Raw genomic sequence first — 18,913 nt, 5'->3', positions numbered from 1 at the left:
GCAAACTGTTAAAATGTATCAAATATATTAGCAGGAAAAGACATAATCAGACCCAATACATTTTTACATGAAGTTATTTAAAGACATTCTTTACCAATTAGTTTTTCTAGTTATATTGTTCACAATTAATAGAATTGAGAAATACTAGGCAGCAAACATAATGTTGCTATGTGTACCTCAAAATCAGAGATAACCTTTTCTTGTACAACACACTCCAACAAGCTTTGCTTGTTTTTAAATTAGAAACAAAAAAACACACATTGAGCACTAGATTTTAAAACTTTTACTACATGATGATGATTAATATATGATTAATAGACAAATATTTGGTTAAATAATGTTCATTGGTGTTTTGATGCATTAAGTAATATGAATTCATATGTAAACTTCTATTGTTTTAACATAATTGACAACATTGCTTTTGTGGCAGGTAAGTAGCGAGAGATGATGATGAGGAAGATCAGTCTGATGTTCAACTCTGTTAAGGGCAAAAGGGAAGGCTAATGATGTTCCCTTTTGGTCTTTGGCTTCTACCCTGAACCTTTTTTTCTCTGTTGCTGTTAGTCTCCTCTCACTCTTTCATTGAATATTCATATGCTCCTTTAGCAGAAGGTGAACTGAAAGGAGAACTTTGCTATAGGGCTCTAACCCCAACCAATTAAATTCCTGCCCACCACATAGAGGCTCTGGCATCAACCAACATCATCCACAATCTTATCACATCAAATCAAAGCTGACTTGATTTATGCTTATTGTCTTTTTGTGTGTGGTTCATCAAAATATAAATCATTTACTCCACCCTAAATCTGTTTTACAGCACAGGTTACTGGTTAAAGTTTTAATGTTTAATTCATATTCAGTTTATTCTTTGGAATGAAAGGATTATGGTGACCTGTGCACTTTATGTGAGACGGACAAAGACAAAAAGTTGTTATTTTGAACACAACAATTCCAAACTAAATATTCATGAAACAGGCAAATCTATTTTTCAAAGGTTATTCTGACATACTCAAAAGTTCAGTTCTGCTCACCAAAGCAGAATTTAATAACGTAGAAAAAGTAATATTGTGAAACATTATTACAATTTAAAAAATATGTTAAAATATTTTCAACATAATTTATTTTTTTACCCAAAGTTAAATATTAATTAGCTATTAATTTTCAGTGCTCAAGTGAACAAAATCAGAAAGCTTTTTAAATAGCCTTAGTAGGTAATTTGAGCTGTAAAATCTGTCATAATAGATTTGTAGAATAGGTAAGTGCTGATGACAGTAATACCAAACAGCAATCATTTTTGTTTGTTGGGTTTTTTTTTAAATAAGCATTATCTTTAGGATATGTCTGCTCTCGAGAGTCATTTTGACCTTCAGCCTCCTCCACACTTGACCTCAAACTCACAATCAGCTCCATTAGATATAAAACACCCACTTTTGAGGTATGGTTACATGACATTAATATACTAAAATAATTAAACTTTTAAAGATTTTTGTATAGATTGTAATATTGTCAAAATGATCCCCGTTCACACAGAAAAATGAATAACAATGCTTTGTTGTACATGTTAGGCCAGTAGCCTGCCAAAGTTATTTTGCTTGCAAGTATATTCATTTATGTTCCTTCGGCTTAGTCATTTTATTTATCAGCGGTCACCACAGTGGAATGAACTGCCAACTTATCCAGCATATGTTTTACACAGCAGATAGCCTTCCAGCCTCAACCCAGTACTAGGTTCACATATACATTCATACACTACGGCCAATTTAGCTAATTTAATTCACCTGTACCGGATGTCTTTGGACTGTAGAGGAAACCAGTGAACCCGCAGGAAACCCACAAGGAGAACATGCAAACTCAACCCAGAAATGCCAACTCCAGCCACGGCTCAAACTAGCAACCTTCTGCACCACCACCACACCACACCTTGCAAGTACATAGTAATGCCTAATATGTAAACATATTCTGTGAATGAACAGTGAATGAGTGTTTTTAGTTGAAAACTATGTGTGAACGCCTCCTTAAAGGGATAGTTCACCCCAAAATGAAATCTTTTTCATGATTTATTCATTCTTCTCTTCTTCCAAGCTGGTTCTAGTTTATTTCTTCTGTTGAACACAAAACAAGAATGCTATAAAATAAAGCAGCCATAGTGAAGTTTGGTGTGAAGTTTCAGGTGGTTTGAAGGACCCACCCCCCTATTGACAAAGTCCAGAATTAGGCCCCTATATGAGCTCAATGGTCTCATTTTTGACAGTATGCCATCAAAAATTGTGAAAATAACCGAAAGAAGACTTTAAGACTAATTTAGTAATATATTATCATTTAAAAACTAAGTATTTTTTTCAAAATGTTTCAAAAATGTTTATTTACAATTGTATTCTCATTACAATATTTATTAAATTGTAACAACGATGCACATTTCTAAACACAAATTTTTGTAAACAAAATAAAATGGTAAGCACGAAGACAAAAAATGTAAGAAACATTTTAGTCATAGAACCTCATAATTTAATAGAAAATGAGGTGAATATCTGCAAAAAGTCCACCTTTTAAGAAAAAAAAGAACCACCCCTTTAAATATGCTTTATATGGGCCTGTTGTAATAGCGCTATAGAAATAAACACGAATTGAATTGAAAACATTAATTAAAAACCATCATATTTTTTATTCTTCCAACATTCTTCATAATATCATGTTTTGTGTTCAACGGAAGAAAGAAAATTTCAAACGTTTAGAACCATTTGAGTAATGGTTCAGGCCGTATTCTGAGCAGCTGCTGTGGTGGTCATGGAGTAGAGAGCATGCGTCTGAATCCTGTGAGACCCAAGGAACAGATGAGTCTTCGCTGATGTCCAGCGGTCTCCAGCCTCCAGCGCTTGGACTGCAGCTCTGCACAATACGTTTGGCCAGAGGAGAAATTATTGTGCCTAACCGAGACTCGTTTCTCTCAAGGTTTCTTTCCTTCACTTTCGCCAATTGGTGAAGTTTTTTCCTTGCCGCTGTCACCACTGGCTTGCATAGATTGGGACTTGTAGAGCTGCACATCCATGGATTTGCTCTTCAGTGTTTGGACTCTGAGCAGTGAATATTAAACCACACTGAACTGAACTGAACTTAACTGAACTTAAACTCTGAAAACTGAACTGACACTGTTTCAATTCACTATATGTGAAGCTGCTTTGACACAATCTACATAGTAAAAGCACTATACAAATAAAGATGAATTGAATTGAATTAATAGTGAGTAAACTGTCCCTTTAAATAGAGTCCCACTCTCCACTGCTTCAACTGAGCTAAAAAATCTGACACAATAGAAAAAAGTCAAATGTGTTGCAGCTGCCGTTTCATGTACTCTTTCCCCACACACTTTTACGCTCTCCCATTCTACTTCATAAACACCGGCCTGTTTTTTCTCCACCAACGCTACATTACTCAAGGTCCTTTCTTCTGGTTCTCAGGTGTATTGAATTAAATGCTGAACAAATGACTGTAAATTTATGTAGATTAACATGCATTACCTGAGTCCAGATGTGTTTATCTGGGCTACACACTTTCTCTCATTCTGCATATATATATATGCCTCTGTGTGTGTGTGTGTGTGTGTGTAAGTGTGTGTATGTGTGGAGTTTTATTAAAGACAGGACTTGGGGGTGGCGAGGCGCTCTCGGTAATTTTCCTACAAAGTGCTTTAATCCATCACACGGCCAACATGTGGCCTTTCCAGTCATACATCATCTCACCCTGCAGAGAGCATACAGCATCAGCGCTCTCCCTTTCTCTCTCTCCCTCTCTCTCTCATTCACTCACGCATTCTTTCATTCTCTCTCTGTATATAAATCTATCTCTATCTCTCCTGCCTACAGAGATGTAGACATGTTTCTGTCTCTCCGTAGCCTCAGTCGGAGTGTTGCCCTCAGCACTTTTTCATCTCAATCCTTCTCTGGAAAAACGCAACGGGAAGAAACAGCAAGTACATGGAGGGGAGAAAAAAAAAAGGGGGGAAAGAGAGAGAAATAACAGACGGAGCTAAAGAGAGAGAGGCTAAACACCACGCTGTGTATGTGTGTACGCGAGTATGTGTGTGTTTGTGTGTAATGGTGTTCCCTCCCTCCTTTCTGCCCTGGTCCAAACCTGTCTCCATCTCCAGTGCGCAGTAAATGACAGAGCTGTATCTTTCACACAGCTCTCTGTGATAGAACACAAGCTCACTCACTACCATTAGAGCATTGCCATGTGTCCACATGATTACACACACACACACATATGTGTATATACACGCACTCACTATGTTTCACTCCAAATGTTCTGTATACTTAACAGTGTCTGACATTCAGCAGAGCATTCACAACATTTGCCCTGCGTTTGATGGGATGTTATGAGAATGTAAAAAGGCTGTTGGCACCTTCATCATACATTACATGTTGAGCACAAGTGAAACGTTTCTGAAAAAAAGAAGAATAAAGAAGGGGAAAGACTCATGCACATCAATGCTTAATATCAGATAAAGAGGACAAGCATGTTCAAAATAAATGGGGAAACTGGTGAATAGAAACAGCCAAAACAGATGTGAGACTCAGATTGGCAGATCGTATCGTAAACGCAAACTGAAGAAAAGGGAACTCTACACTATAACAAAAACACAGAGAAAGTGAATTACGCTCAATAGCACATGGCTGAGAACATAACGGTGCATTCATGTTTGTGCTGATGCTTTTTTATTTTTATATATTTCCCAAACAAAAGAAAAAAATTTAAAACTATTTTTAAAAAAAACTATTTCATATATATTGAGTATACAGCTTTATACAGTTGAAATCAAAATGATTAGACCACCTGTGAAATGTTTTATTAATTTATTTTTTTAATCCAAGGGGTGTTTACTACATTTCATATTTCAAAGACATTTTCACTCTACCTCCAATAATATTTTTCTTCAGGGGGCAAGTCTTATTTGTTTTCAGCCAAACTAAAAGAAATAAGTTTTATACATTTTTAAACAGTTTAAGGTCATTATTATTAGCACTGTAGGGGTAACGCATCACAAGTTATATTACTTTTCTAAGTAACGGGTAAAGTAACGCATTACTTAAAAAAAATAAGTAATAATATTTGAGTTACTTTTTAAAAATTGCAGGGCAATGCAGTGCCGCAGCAGGTAGCATGATAGCCTCACAGCAAGAAGATCACTGGTTCAAGCCTCAGCTGGGTCAGTTGGCATTTCTGTGTGAAGTTTGCATGTTCTCCCCGTGTTGGCATGGGTTTCCTCCGGTTCTCCCACAAGTGCAAAGACATGTGCTACAGGAGAATTAGGTAAGCTAAAATTGGTCGAAGTGTATGTGTGTGATTGAGAGTGTATGGGTGTTTCCCAGTGATGGGTTGCAGCTGAAAGGGCATCCGCTGCGTAAAACATATGCTGGATAAGTTGTCAGTTCATTCCCCTGTGGTGACCCCAGATTAATAAGGGAATTAATCTGAAGGAAAATAAATGAATGAATGAAAATAAATTGCTAAATTAAAATGAAAGTAGTCAAAATGAATCACGCACTCGATGTGAAAATTTGTTTATTATTTTGAACACATCAAAGAAAAGAAAAAGGGGATGGTCTCAATTGAACAAAAGTAGCAAACACATTGACTTAAACTCAATAATCTGTATTTCCGGCATATAAAAAGCTCTGGGCTCTCGTATAACATTATCCTAAAATATTTTTTTTTTATTGTTTTTTTTAAAGGTAAACATATGTGCAGGTTTACAGTGTTTTTTTAATTGCAGAGCTCCTCTATCAAAAAAAGAAGAAAAAAATAACAAGTTCTGAAAGAAATCAAGCCGCAGACAGGTAAAAAAAAGTAATGCAAAAGTAACTCAAAAGTAACATAACACATTACTTACCATAAAAAGTAACTAAGTAAAATTAAGTAAGTTAAGCAACTGGTTACTTTTTGGGGGAGTAACTCAATACTGTAATACATTACTTCAACTATCCCCAACACTGATTATTAGCACTTTTTTAATAATTTTAAGATCATCTAGCAAACCACTGTTGTCCAATGACTTGCCTAATTATTATACCCTCCCCATTTACAGTACTGCAAAAACCTAAATTGTCGTTGCTGCTGAATACTAGTATCTTTCATAAGTAGTAAAACATTATATGCTGTCACCATGACAAAGACAAAATAAAAGAACTATTCGTTATTAAAATTGAAAAATGTGTTGAAAAAAATCCTCTCTGCTAAAAAGCAATAGTGAAATAATTTTACAAGACTTAATAAGCAGGACTAGTTTCTAACGTGTGAGTATATACAGTCCCTTTATTCGTCAGGGGTCACCACAGCGGAATGAACCGCTAACTTAGCCAGCATATGTTTTACACAGTGGATGCCCTTCCAGCCACAACCCAATACTGGGAAACACCTACAATACACACTCACATACACTAAGGCCAATTTAGTTTATTCAATTCACCTATAGTGGATGTCTTTGGATTTTGGGGGAAGCAAAGCACCCAGAGAAAACCCACATGGACACAGGGAGAACAAGCAAACTCCACACAGAAATATCAGCTGAGCCAGCTGGGACTCGAACCAGCGACCTTCTTGCTGTGATGCTAACCACTGAGCCACCGTGCCACCTCCAACAGTATTATAATGTATTAGATTATTTTAGATTTGTAATCTTGTTAAAGTGACCGAAGATAGCATGCTCCTATAGACATGTTCCTATATACTCTCTAATCCAATGAACCAGAGTGACAGCCAAAGACATTACAGATGTTGTTTTTTCAAGACATTTATCAAGGATTTTGTTTCTCAAACTACTTCTGTGTGTAAAACTACTTTCTTACGTATTTCATCCAAAGGCTTTTTATTGGCTTTTAAGCACATATACAAATAAAAGTGTGCGAGTAGGTGAACCTCTTGATTAGGTGATATTTTGTCCATACACACTAGCGCAGACTGTGCTGAGGTAATGTTATGGTAATGATATGCTAATGATATGCTAATCCGGAAACATTGTTACATATCAGAGGTGTGACAGGATTTCAGTCAGACCCTTCACCAGCGGGTAGAAAGGAAAGACCTCTGTCCCTCGGTCTACTCACTCCAGTGCACGCACACACACACACACACACACACTCACACACACACACACGCACACACACACACACACACACACACACACACACATAGTCTGAAAGATGCATACTAAACAAATTACACAAACTCTGACTTTATTATTATATCAGTTCACTAGCTCATTGTGCTGCTTTGAGTCAGATCCGTTGAGGTTTCAAGAACCACTGTCTCTCACGTTCACAAGAGGTCGCAGTGTGCACAAGTGTGCGTCTGTGCTGCAGAGGTGTCAGATATTTCCCTGGCACTTCAAATGAAACCTCAAACCCATAATAGCCACCATTATCAGCTTGACGTGCGTCTGCGTGCTTGTGCCCACACCTCTTGCACAACACACAGATCCCATTTCAACCCAACAATGCACAAACAAGCTCTGGAACACTTCCTGACATGAGCCTGGACACTCATTACCACACTGTAGGACGATTACTGACTCATAACACGCACCGACAACTGCACACGGATTGCATTACAGTGCGCATAGGTCTACAAGTCTCCGACTACATAGAAAAGCTTCATATAAACAAACTCTCCTCTGTCTACACCTGTTTATTTAAACCTTGCGTCAGCAGGTTTCAATGGGGTTTTCATTTATCCTGCCAGCGTGTAAGCCATCGCGCTACGAGATTTTAATATCGCCCTTGCAGACGGAGAGATTCATCAGTGACCTTTTATGATGGGACTGAGGAGGCTGGAAACGGTGACATAATGTCAGAGAGAACATAATAAATCATAGAAAATAAAAGCAGGCGCAGTCTGACAGCAGCTTCAGCCCATAACTGTTCTGAGTGAGAACACAAACATATTGTAATGACCTTCAAATGCACACGACGTCTTCCAAAGGTGTGAGAGAGATGTTAAGTGCAAAATGCTATGGCCGACTACATGGCGAGAGGATGTTAGCGAGATGGGGTGAAGATTTGTTTCACAGAGGGGTGGCGGATCTGAGGCGGTACGGCCTATATATGCTATGGACGCTTTCAGCCAAATCCCTCTATTAAGACTAGAAATGATCTTTCTTCCTGTGGCACAGCTGGTCAATCCCATATGAATGCGAGGAGATATTCGTGGCATATGTAATGGAGCATATGTCAAAGAAAGGCGCACTTTTTCCTTTTAACGTAGATCCCGAGTAAGTCAGGCTGACTATTTCACTTTTTGCACAGCTACTCACCAAGTAATGAATAAATTTGAGGACATGCAAAAGTTGAATTCAAACATTTTATATTACGCCTATGTGGTAAACTTTGGTAAAAAAGTAGCCTACAACACAAAACAACTGGTCTGGAAACAAGCTGAAAACTGTGAAAAGAATGGTGCAATATTAATAGTGAACCCCTCTTAGGGTATATATACATATTAAAAATGGAAAAGTTGTGCCGTTCCTTTTTTGAAAATGACATGAATACATAAAAAGGATTAGCAAAAAATCTATTAAATATAATATACTGCCATTTTATGAATATTATAGGTGCAGTGTGTAAGTTTGACACCCAGTGGTTGAACTAGGTATTGCATTCCTGGATCCAAACAAACACAAGTTCAGGTTGCCAGATTGAGGACCGACAGATCCAAGTCTGACAATCAACACTAAAGGCTGAAAATCGGAAAATCATTTTCTAAATAAAAGCCACAGCACATAGAAGGAAAATTTTCATAATAAAATGAGTTTTTATTCTAACCAACACCTTAAATTGATATATTAGAGACGGCTTCTATTTCTTGCATCTGAACAACAGAAAACAGACAATGATCACCTCAGGTACACCTTATGTGCTTCATTCAGTGTTGAATGTAAACAATGTAAGTTTGAAGGCCATTTCACGTGACATTTATTGCCATACCACTGAAAGCAGCAGCAGATAGTTCACCCCAGATCTTGAAAATAAAACAAACTGTGAAATAATGCAAACCGACACACAGTTATTCAACAATTGATAATAATTAGATTATAAACCTTACCATTTTGTGAGTGAGTGCGTCTTCTGTGCTTCTGAATGGCTGGATTTAAATTTCTTTGGTTTTCATCCGGTGCAGACAGCCAAATTGCTTATCACTGCAAATCTTGTCATGTAGCATGTTGTTACAATGTAATCTGCTCACCTAATGTTTACATTTGATTTGTTTATATTATTTGATAATAATAACCTTATGTCCGAGGCAGTGGCGCAGTAAATAGTGCTGTCGCCTCACAGCAATAAGGTTGCTGGGTCGCTGGATCGAACCTCGGCTCAGTTGGTGTTTCTGTGTGGAGTTTGCATGTTCTCCCTGCCTTCGCATGGGTTTCCTCCGGGTGCTCCGGTTTCCCCCACAGTCTAAAGACATGTGATACAGGTAAATTGGGTAGGCTAAATTGTCCGCAGTGTATGAGTGTGTGTGTGAATGTGTGTATGAATGTTTCCCAGAGATGGGTTGCGGCTGAAAGGGCATCCGCTGCGTAAAAACTTGCTGGATAAGCAGGCGGTTCATTCCGCTGTGGCGACCCCGGAATAATAAAGGGACTAAGCCGACAAGAAAATGAATGAATGAATAACCTTATGTGGAACTGAATCTGCGTCTCATATCAGAGTCTGCTACTTGCATTTCAGTCATAGACACATGCTTTGAGACCGAATGGATGAAATACAGTTTTCCACCAAGGCAACCCAAGGTGCTGAAATATAATTGGCTAAACTGGCATTGGGCAGGTTAAAATGACCAAAACAAATACAACATTCTGGCCCGTAAAACACACATCTTCAAAACAGAATATCTCATGGCTTTTCAGATAAACAAGAAGGTCTACTTGGCAGGCTTCCTAAATATCTGCAAACATTTTATGGTATTTTTATGCTGTAGAAGAGTCAAAAACTTACATACAGCACCTTTAAGTAATCATGTAATCAATAAAATGTAACTATATTTCATTAAATATGTAAATGAAATTTAATCTAATTACAAAAATTCCTAAAATATAATTGCCTAACAGATTTATTCTGTGCATGTTCTTTGAATACAACTTATTTAAATAATAATTTCATGTCCCTATTAGGAGAATGAATGAGATTCTTGTTCCAACCTGATTGTTATAGAAAGCAAGTCTGCAACTAAAATCTGAGCTAAAAAAAAAAACAATTCAATTGAGCCATTGGCACATTTATATCCTATCTACATCTTTTTCTCCATCTATAAATCTTTAACTTTTCTGAATACGTGGATGGGTAATTCTGGAAAATAGAGAAACATTTCTTTCAGAACGAAACAAATTATCCTTGATGGTGCCCTTGGGGATTCTTGTGGGACAAACCTTTCAGATGCAAATGTTTTCAAACAAATTATCAATATACAGACATTTTGAAAAGTATCCATTTGATAAGCACCCAATCCCACAGTCTTACTCGTGAAGGACATGTTAATATTGCAAAACAGACACAACCCATTCGAGAGCATAAGCTAAGGGAAATGGAACGAGCAGATCTTGACATATTTGGCCAGTTGAGGACAAAAATCACCAGTGACACAATTAAATCAGACTTAACAAAGGGAATTTAATGTCAATGACATTTAGCACCAGCCTAAGGCGACAGGTAAAACAGTCCAGTCAGCCATTTCTTTACGAAAGAGCTCGTGGGACCGATGGGATGCCGGGATAGAGGATTAATTGAAAACGGAGTAGTTCTACAAGCGCGCAACCAATTCAGAGCAATCACTCACTGTCACTCGGCACTATGCTTTTCCATACAATATGTTTCAGCGTGTAGACATACAGCAGGTGGAAGATCCCACGATACCAAGCGGGTCAGGGGTTATGTTTAATATAAGTGGACGTAACAAACCTGACCTTCAAAACAAGTCAAAACATAAGACCGAGACACGGCGAGGAACTTTGATGGTCAAGACATTTTGTGTCCTCACACCTCAGTTGGCGACAGCAAGGGAAGGCGAGGATATGGAAGGGGACATGACTGAGAGGGGAAACAGAGCTCAAGCTGGGCCAGGCAGCAGGCAGGCCAGCAGGACGCCTTCACCCTCCAATAAACTTCAGCTAAAGGTCAAAGAGATGAATTATTCATTATTCAAGGTACAGCCAAGGCCAATATTGGCCTCCGTCCTAGGCTGGCAATTTTAAAGTGTTTTAGATGGGGGGTTAAAAGGGGAACGGCAGTGCTGTGCGGTTCGATAGCAACAAGAGCGCTTACAAGCAAGCCCCAAACTTATAGCACAGTAGGCTAATGCTACACTCTAGGCGTTCATTAAAGGCACCTTTGAAATAATACAAGTGAAAATGGTGCGAAGGTTTCTTAATAAATAGCCGAATTAAAGTGGGCATTGTGGGTCAATGTGTGCATAATGATTGGAGTTTTAAAAATTGATCATGCCCCATGTGGGCCCGAGAGTGTGTGTGCAGCGCTTGTAAAGGGCTTTTGATCAAATATGAAATATTCAAAAACCCAACTGTAATTTGATGAAGTCAGATATCCTCAAAATGGGAATAGCAGTCAGCACTTTTCACATTTCTGCTTATAACAGACCCTCAGTAAACGGATTTAGAAATGGGTGGGGGGGGGGGGAACGGGGGTCTGGGTTAGGGTAATAAAGGCTGTTTAAAATATGCGCTGACCCGTGAGATGAACTGTAGTCCGGCGATCTCACACAACCGCCTCGCTCCTCGGCACCTTCCCTTCCTCCACAGGCAGTGGGTTCCAGTCCCGCGCTGCCCTCCGGCGGCCAAAGCGCGTCACTGCAGCGGTGTGTGGGCAGCAGCACAGCAGGCCTCTCCAATCCATGCCCTGCCATTCACAATGGTATCAATTAAGAGCTGTGAGCACTCTTTCTTAAATACATACATTTAGTGAAGCCTTTCAGCAGCTCAAAAGCACTGATGACTGGTTGAAATGCATTGATTGGCTGAAGGGGGGTATCACCGCTGGGTCCAAACAAAAAGTACAGTCCTACAAGTTGCCCCATTGAAACAGAGTCATATTATTTCAAGAATGTACTGTGCTTAAGCTGAATGTTAATATGCCACTTTAACAGGTCTGTGCTAAATGGCTGGAAAACACATTTAGCACTAATGTGGGCCAGGCGTAATCAAAGAATTCAAATACCTACGTCTTTACACAAGCGGTTCTCAAACTGTGAACATTTATAAACAGAGATTTTAAGAAATACTGAAAAGCAATATGATAGGGGCAGCAAAAGAACTCGCCAATCTAACCAATATTTGATCAAAGTATGTTTTGCTCAAAATCCTACTATGTCCCAAAAAGAAATTGTGGTTTTATTCTGGTTAAGCAAATATTAGAAAAACATGCAATTTCATAATTTTGCAAACACTATGAGAATGTTACTTTTAACTGGTCTCTTGACTAAACAATTAAAAAAAAACATTTAAATAATATATACATATTTATACACTACCTGACAAAAGTCTTGTCATTGGTCCCCGTTGTAAGAACAACAAATAAGAACTTGACTTCTAGTTGATCATTTGGAAAAGTGGCAGAAGGTAGATTTTTCTGATGAATCATCTGGTGAGCTGCATCCCAATCCTCACAAATACTGCAGAAGACCTACTGGAATCCTCATGGACCCAAGATTCTCACAGAAATCAGTCAAGTTTGGTGAAGGAAAAATCATGGTCTGGGGTTACATTCAGTAAGGGGGCGTGCGAGAGATCTGCAGACTGGATGGCAACATCAACAGCCTGAGGTATCAAGATGTGCAGCCCATTACATTACAAACCAGCCTCCACATTAAAGTTCCTTAAGGCAAATAAGTTCAAGCTGCTCCAGGATTGGCCAGCCCAGTCACCAGACATAAACAATATAGAGCATGACTGGAGTAAGATGATGGAGGAGGCATTGAAAATGAATCCAAAGGATCTTAATGAACTGAGTCTTGCAAGAACGCTTTCTTTGCTATTCCAGATGACTTTATTAATAAGTTATTTGAGTCATTGCAGAAATGTGTGAAAGCAGTCCTCCAAGCTTATGGGAGTCATACACAATATTAATTCTTTTTACACTGCACCATGACTTTATATTCTATACTGCATATTATAAGTGACAAGACTTTTGTCTAAGCAAAGTCAGACCTACTCTCCTAATTAAATAATTAAAAATCAAGGCATGATCATTTATTACTCTGGTAAAATAATCATAATCTAGACCCCTTGGCCTTTCATATAAGCCACGTCTGATACCAAATGATCAACTAGAAATCAGGTAAAAATTTGTAGTTACTAAAACTCGGATAGGTGACAAGACTTTTGTCAGGTAGTGTATATTCAGAATGCGAAATGTCTGCAAACATTATGACATAAAGTTCATATTCATAACTCTAAGCAAGCCTTGCTGGAACGTTCTGAAAACATTCCCTGCTAGCCGGGGATGGTTTGGCCTTAAGGTATTAAAGAAGTCTGTTTCCCATTATTTTCCTTAATCGAAATTTTCATTAAGCCTGTTCTAAGCCTCATAAGAGAATCAATTAACCAATGATACAGAAGGTATTAATCAAATTATAAAATAATAAAAGACTAATTAACTGTTATGAAATCTTTCAAACCAATAAAATATACTAAAGAAAGAAAAAAAGAAAAAGACAGGGCTGTAACTAAAATATAGCATCAAATAATCCCCAATGATTGCGGCATTTCAGGAGAAAAATACATGCAATCAAACAGATTTGACTTACAAGCGATGCAATATAAAGCAATTTAGACTCAGTGGTGGATGTAAGCTGAAACAATTCAGCGTGTGGATTGTTTTAGTCTACAGGTTTCACTACTCTGCTCTTGAAAACACTCGAGTTAACAGGCAACAAAACCAAAACCACGGTCTGAAAAGTGTGAGTTTGTGCGTCCACATGAATATCTGCACTGGGCATATTCACTTATGAAAATGCTTATGAACTGGAGAGTCCATTTGTGTTTCATGCATATTTCATGTAAAGCACCGTATAATAAACAGAGGAACAAAGGAGCAAGAGTAACATGGTGAATTGAAAGAGGATGTTTCAGCAAAGTAAAGAGATGAAAGAGAGATGTTTGCTGGTAATGTGCAGGTATGAATACAAAGGCACAGGTGATCTCAGGTTGGCAGGATCAAACTGTAAATATTTTGACGAAATAAGTACAGGATTTTGCTAGTTTTACCAAGTTAAATTTGACTTTTTAAGACCATTATGAATGAAATTTTAGACTCATAAAAAGCTAAAGCCAAGGAATTTTTCGAATGGCCCAGATGGAAAAGATTTTTATTTTCCCTATCAAAAAATAATTATAATTTTATACATTTAATAATAATATTATTATAATTATTGTATTTAATATTTTACATATTTCTTAGCTAAATATTTTAAATATATGCTCTGGTTGTATCCATACACTTTTTCCGACATAAACTTTCTTTAAAATAAAAAAAAATGGGTAAATGTTTTTTAAAGTTTTGAAAACTATAAAAAATGTACATCGATCTGTCCGTGTTAGCTTCCTCAGCAGTAATTACATTGAGCACTTTTAAACAAGTGTTATTGTAAGGAAAATAATTGGTAGACAGAGTTAAAAATAACCTTTTTAAATAAAAAGTTGAAAGCTTTATTAAGATAGATTGTTGGTGATTGTATAGGTGTTGGCCAGATTGAGCTATACACAAAGGAAAATTAAGACCTGTTTAAAAAAGATTTATGACCTACAACACAATATTTCATTAAATTTAAGACTTTTTAAGACCTTGTGGACACCCTGTAGTAATAATACGTATTATTATTATTATTATTAAAGAATAATGTATTAATGGCAGGTGTTAAATTTTTTTCTGAGAAAAAAACCTAACTACAAAACAAGGAAAACAAAACGACTGTGAGAACACTTAGTGTAGGAATCTAACAAAAAAAGTTGGTAAAACCTTTTTATGAAGTTCCCATTAAGTAAAAGCTTATTTTTTATATTCTCTGAACTTTTTTTTTCATGGTTATTGTTAATTTTGCAAACAATATGGAAATTTCACATTTCTTTAATGATTTCTAAAAATGTACATTCTATAAATTAGATGAATGTCCAATGGTTCCCTTAATGATGCACAGTTTTTATTTTTAAGAATGTTTCAAGTTCTAAAAGCTTAATTTCTGAACGTCCTCTAAACATTTAAAACATGTGTTTAAATGATATTTGCTTTGTAGAATTCTGAATCTGAGTAACTATGAAAATAATAATTTTTTTGTGACAGTAAATACCATTCAAAAATTCATTAAAACTTCATTAAACAATTCACAAGTTAAATGTAAATGTTTTCTCATTTCCAACATAACATGGTGTTAAATAAATGTAAAGTCTTAATTTTCAGTGCTTTTAAATCAAATCAAACAGCATTATTTCTTTATACTATTTTTTTAAATAATCTACAAAAAGAGAGCAGTTCAGGGTTTGACCGCCACAAAAACAAAACCAGATCCATACAAAAGACCCTAAAAAACGGTGCATCTTTCCAATACGGACATAATATCTCACTTCTCACACTGATCTAAAAGTTTCCCAGTAAAGATATGTGAAGTTTCTTTTCCTCTAAACACTACCTGTCTGCCACAGCAGAAAAATCCTGAAGTCCATCACCTTAGGTCACTGTTCTCTGACAGAAACGAATAACAACCACCCACACTACCTCTTCCTACACACTCTATCTACAGGTTTCGATGCAAATGTCTTCGACAATAAGACACAGTGCTAACTCTAGTTGCTCTTGGCATGCAAACGATGCATTTATCTAACTTTACCTTCCCTCACCATCTGCAGGGCTCCACTATAGTTCAGGAAGAAGCGCAGGCAGAAAATGTAAAAGCGAAGTAAGAGGAATATTTAGCTCCACTATTTTTCCAATCTGATGCAAACATTAAAGTAAAGAAATCAATGTTAAAATTAAACATTTATGGACTGATTTTGGACAACTCGGACGTGTGGTTTGGCTGAAAATGAAAATGCAAGTTAACGTACCAGCATGTGCTTCAATATGGATGGAGTTTCCCTGCTCCTCAAAATCGGCCAGTCAATCTTCCGGTAAAGCTGGACGTTTTCCCACTTAAGCTGCTCGGCCTGAGGAAAGCGGAGAAGGAGGGGGTCATACAGATGATCCATTCCACACAGCGAACATCCAGCACAAGGGCCCCGGGGCCTACAGGGACTCTGATAAAGCACCTTCACATTTTTATAGACAAACTACTTATTTTCCCCCCTCATATCGCTTAGGACGACTGATAACTTTATATTTCTCTAAAGCGCTGTGCTGAAAAGGCTGAGGAAGAGGGCTTTTCACCAGTTTAATTGATCAAGACGAAGCCATGGGGGGCACCTTCAGATAAAAGAGACGGGAACATTTTGAAGCACAATGGCGTATTCTTTTTTTGGAAGGAACCCAATAAGGAGTCAAATATGACTCATTACTTAAACTCATTGTGGAGCTTTGACTGTATGTCACTTTTAAAGTACATTTATTGGCCTATTAGAGAGTAAGGGTTTTAGTCTGCTGAATACATGTTATATACTTAACCTTTCATTATTTAAGTATTCTGTAGGATGCAGAAATGAAAGGGTGAATAAGTGGGTTTTTAATTGTGCGTAAATCAAATAAAAAAATTAAACGGATGGTGACTACTCAGGTTACAGGTTTATTATGAAAATTCTGACTTTAACACATCAGTGAAGTTTATTAAGAATTATGAGAAAGTTCTTGACCTTGAGGCATGTAGTTTTAATATAGGAACTAACTAATTTTAAAGAAAATGTGAATAAAATCTATTTGAACAGTATTGCATTAGAAAACTGTATTAATCTGTCTTCATCAAGCTGTGTTAACAAAAACATCACACTTGTTCTTACTTTTACTTACTAAACTTATAATAGAAAACTTTTAATCTGAAAGTTTATTTTAAACTAATTAAAATGTCTTGCTGACACATGAGTAAAACCTTATTTGAAAGACAGCTGCAAAGTGTACAGACTTGTAACTTAGTAATTGTTAAACTATAATTAATAGATGCTGTACAAGCATTGTTTATTGTATATTCATGTTAATAAATACATTAAAAATATTAACTGTTCTGTATTGCAAAGTGTAACCGACTTAAAATGAATCGTTCTATAAACACTATTAAAATGTCATCAGATTATTCTCATTCTAAATATGTCAATAAAATGTAATAAATATATACTTTTTGCGACAGAATGATGTATATCCGTAAATCATATTTTAAATGTATGATAATGCCTTGTGGCTCAAAATAAATAAATAAATTAATTAATTAATTAATATAATAATAATAATAATTATTATTATTATTATCATTTATTTCTATATAGCGCCTTTACAACTTAATACTCAAAGCTCTTTACACAAAAAAGATACAGATATAAAAACAGTTTAGGATAGCAGTAAAATTAAATCATTCACAATAAAACGTTCAAAATTGATAAAACATTCAAATATCTAAAAACTTGAAGCAAACCAAGAATGCACACCTTATGAATAGGCGAGTGTATTCTTGAATTTTCAAAAATAATTTAAACAATATAAAAGATTCAACGTGTCTAATGTCATAGGGGAGAGAGTTCCAGAGCCTCGGAGCCAGGGATGAGAAGTGGAGGGGACTGTTAGAAGACCAGAGTCAGAGGAATGGAGGTCATGTAAAGGGGAGTACCATGTTAAAAGTTCAGACAGATAGTGTGGAGCCAAACCATGCAGGGCCTGTATGCAAGCATAAGGATTTTAAAATGAATACAGAATCTGACTGGTAGCCAATGGAGAGATTCCAAACCTGGAGTAATGTGGTCTCTATATCTAAATATACTGGAATAGGGCAGGGCCGATAAACTATATTTCATCGGATCGAGATAAAATTTGTCAATAATAATGATAAGCTCTGGGCTTTTTTACTATAAGCTGATCTAAAAAGCCAATCACACAGCAGAATTGTACAGAAATGGGAATCTAAAAGAGTGTTGATATTAGAGATGGACCGGATTTTCAGATGTCAAAAATTATTGGACACCAAAAGAAGGTTATGCCGTTTCATGGACAATCTAATTTTTGTGGCTTCAGTCATTGTTGGGATACTCTTTAATCTGGAATGTATTAACAAAGGACATATATATATATATATATATATATATATATATATATATATATATATATATATATATATATATATATATATATATATATTGTTTAATATGGAAAAGAATTCATCGAAAATGCATTTTTGCCTTATTGCCCAGCTCTATACTGGAAACATTCTAGTATATGGAAAACAAAATCAAATTGAAACCTGTAACAAGCTTATTATTTTGAGGCTTGAACCTTCTTTTTCCCTTTTAAATGTTTTTCTGCTTTATGAAAGTGAATTAAAAAGGACAAAAGTACTAGTTTAATATAAATTAATTGCTTTAAGCAGTGACAAGAAAACCTTTCAGCAAATATGCTTCTCCAGTTTATTTTCATTAATACTTTGTATTTGCACTTCAACAATTATTTGATTTCATAAGAGTCTAACCTGTTGACCCTAAAACGAAATACTCATAAGTCTGCCCCAAACAGCCACTTCAACATATAAGAGTAATTTCTATCTCTTCCTTACAAATGCAGTGAGCTCATGCACGCTAATCTGCATATTGCCTGACACGTCCTCGTGCTCTGATTACACAGGAACATCATTTCATTCACAAATTAAGGACGTAAATTATTCAGAGCTAATAGATTGAGACAGACGGCGGCAGCCTCTAGGATAACCTAATCACTTACTATAAGAAATTGCT

The 18,913-nt window shown here is 36.5% G+C and overlaps 2 protein-coding genes across 21 annotated transcripts in view; one reads left to right on the top strand and one right to left on the bottom strand.

Annotated features, from left to right (window-relative positions):
• The window catches only part of fbxl4 (F-box and leucine-rich repeat protein 4), a 420,342-nt gene that overhangs the window by 288,426 nt on the left and 113,003 nt on the right, over window positions 1–18,913 (top strand). The window lies entirely within an intron of this gene.
• pou3f2b (POU class 3 homeobox 2b) overlaps window positions 1–18,913 on the bottom strand; it is a 343,731-nt gene that overhangs the window by 294,554 nt on the left and 30,264 nt on the right. For all 19 annotated transcript variants that reach the window (XR_015510229.1, XM_087285087.1, XM_087285089.1 and 16 more), the window contains 2 exons: window positions 16,100–16,198; window positions 11,732–11,900 (listed from right to left, as the gene is read on the bottom strand). The gene's annotated coding sequence lies outside the window, so the exon portion shown is untranslated. The remainder of the gene's footprint in view (window positions 1–11,731; window positions 11,901–16,099; window positions 16,199–18,913) is intronic.

This window comes from Danio rerio, chromosome 16, assembly GCF_052040795.2.
Source record: "Danio rerio strain M-AB ecotype USA chromosome 16, GRCz13ab, whole genome shotgun sequence".
Lineage (NCBI taxonomy): Eukaryota > Metazoa > Chordata > Actinopteri > Cypriniformes > Danionidae > Danio > Danio rerio.
The sequence above is the reverse complement of the archived record's forward strand: the minus strand, read 5'-3'. Positions and strand labels throughout refer to the sequence as shown.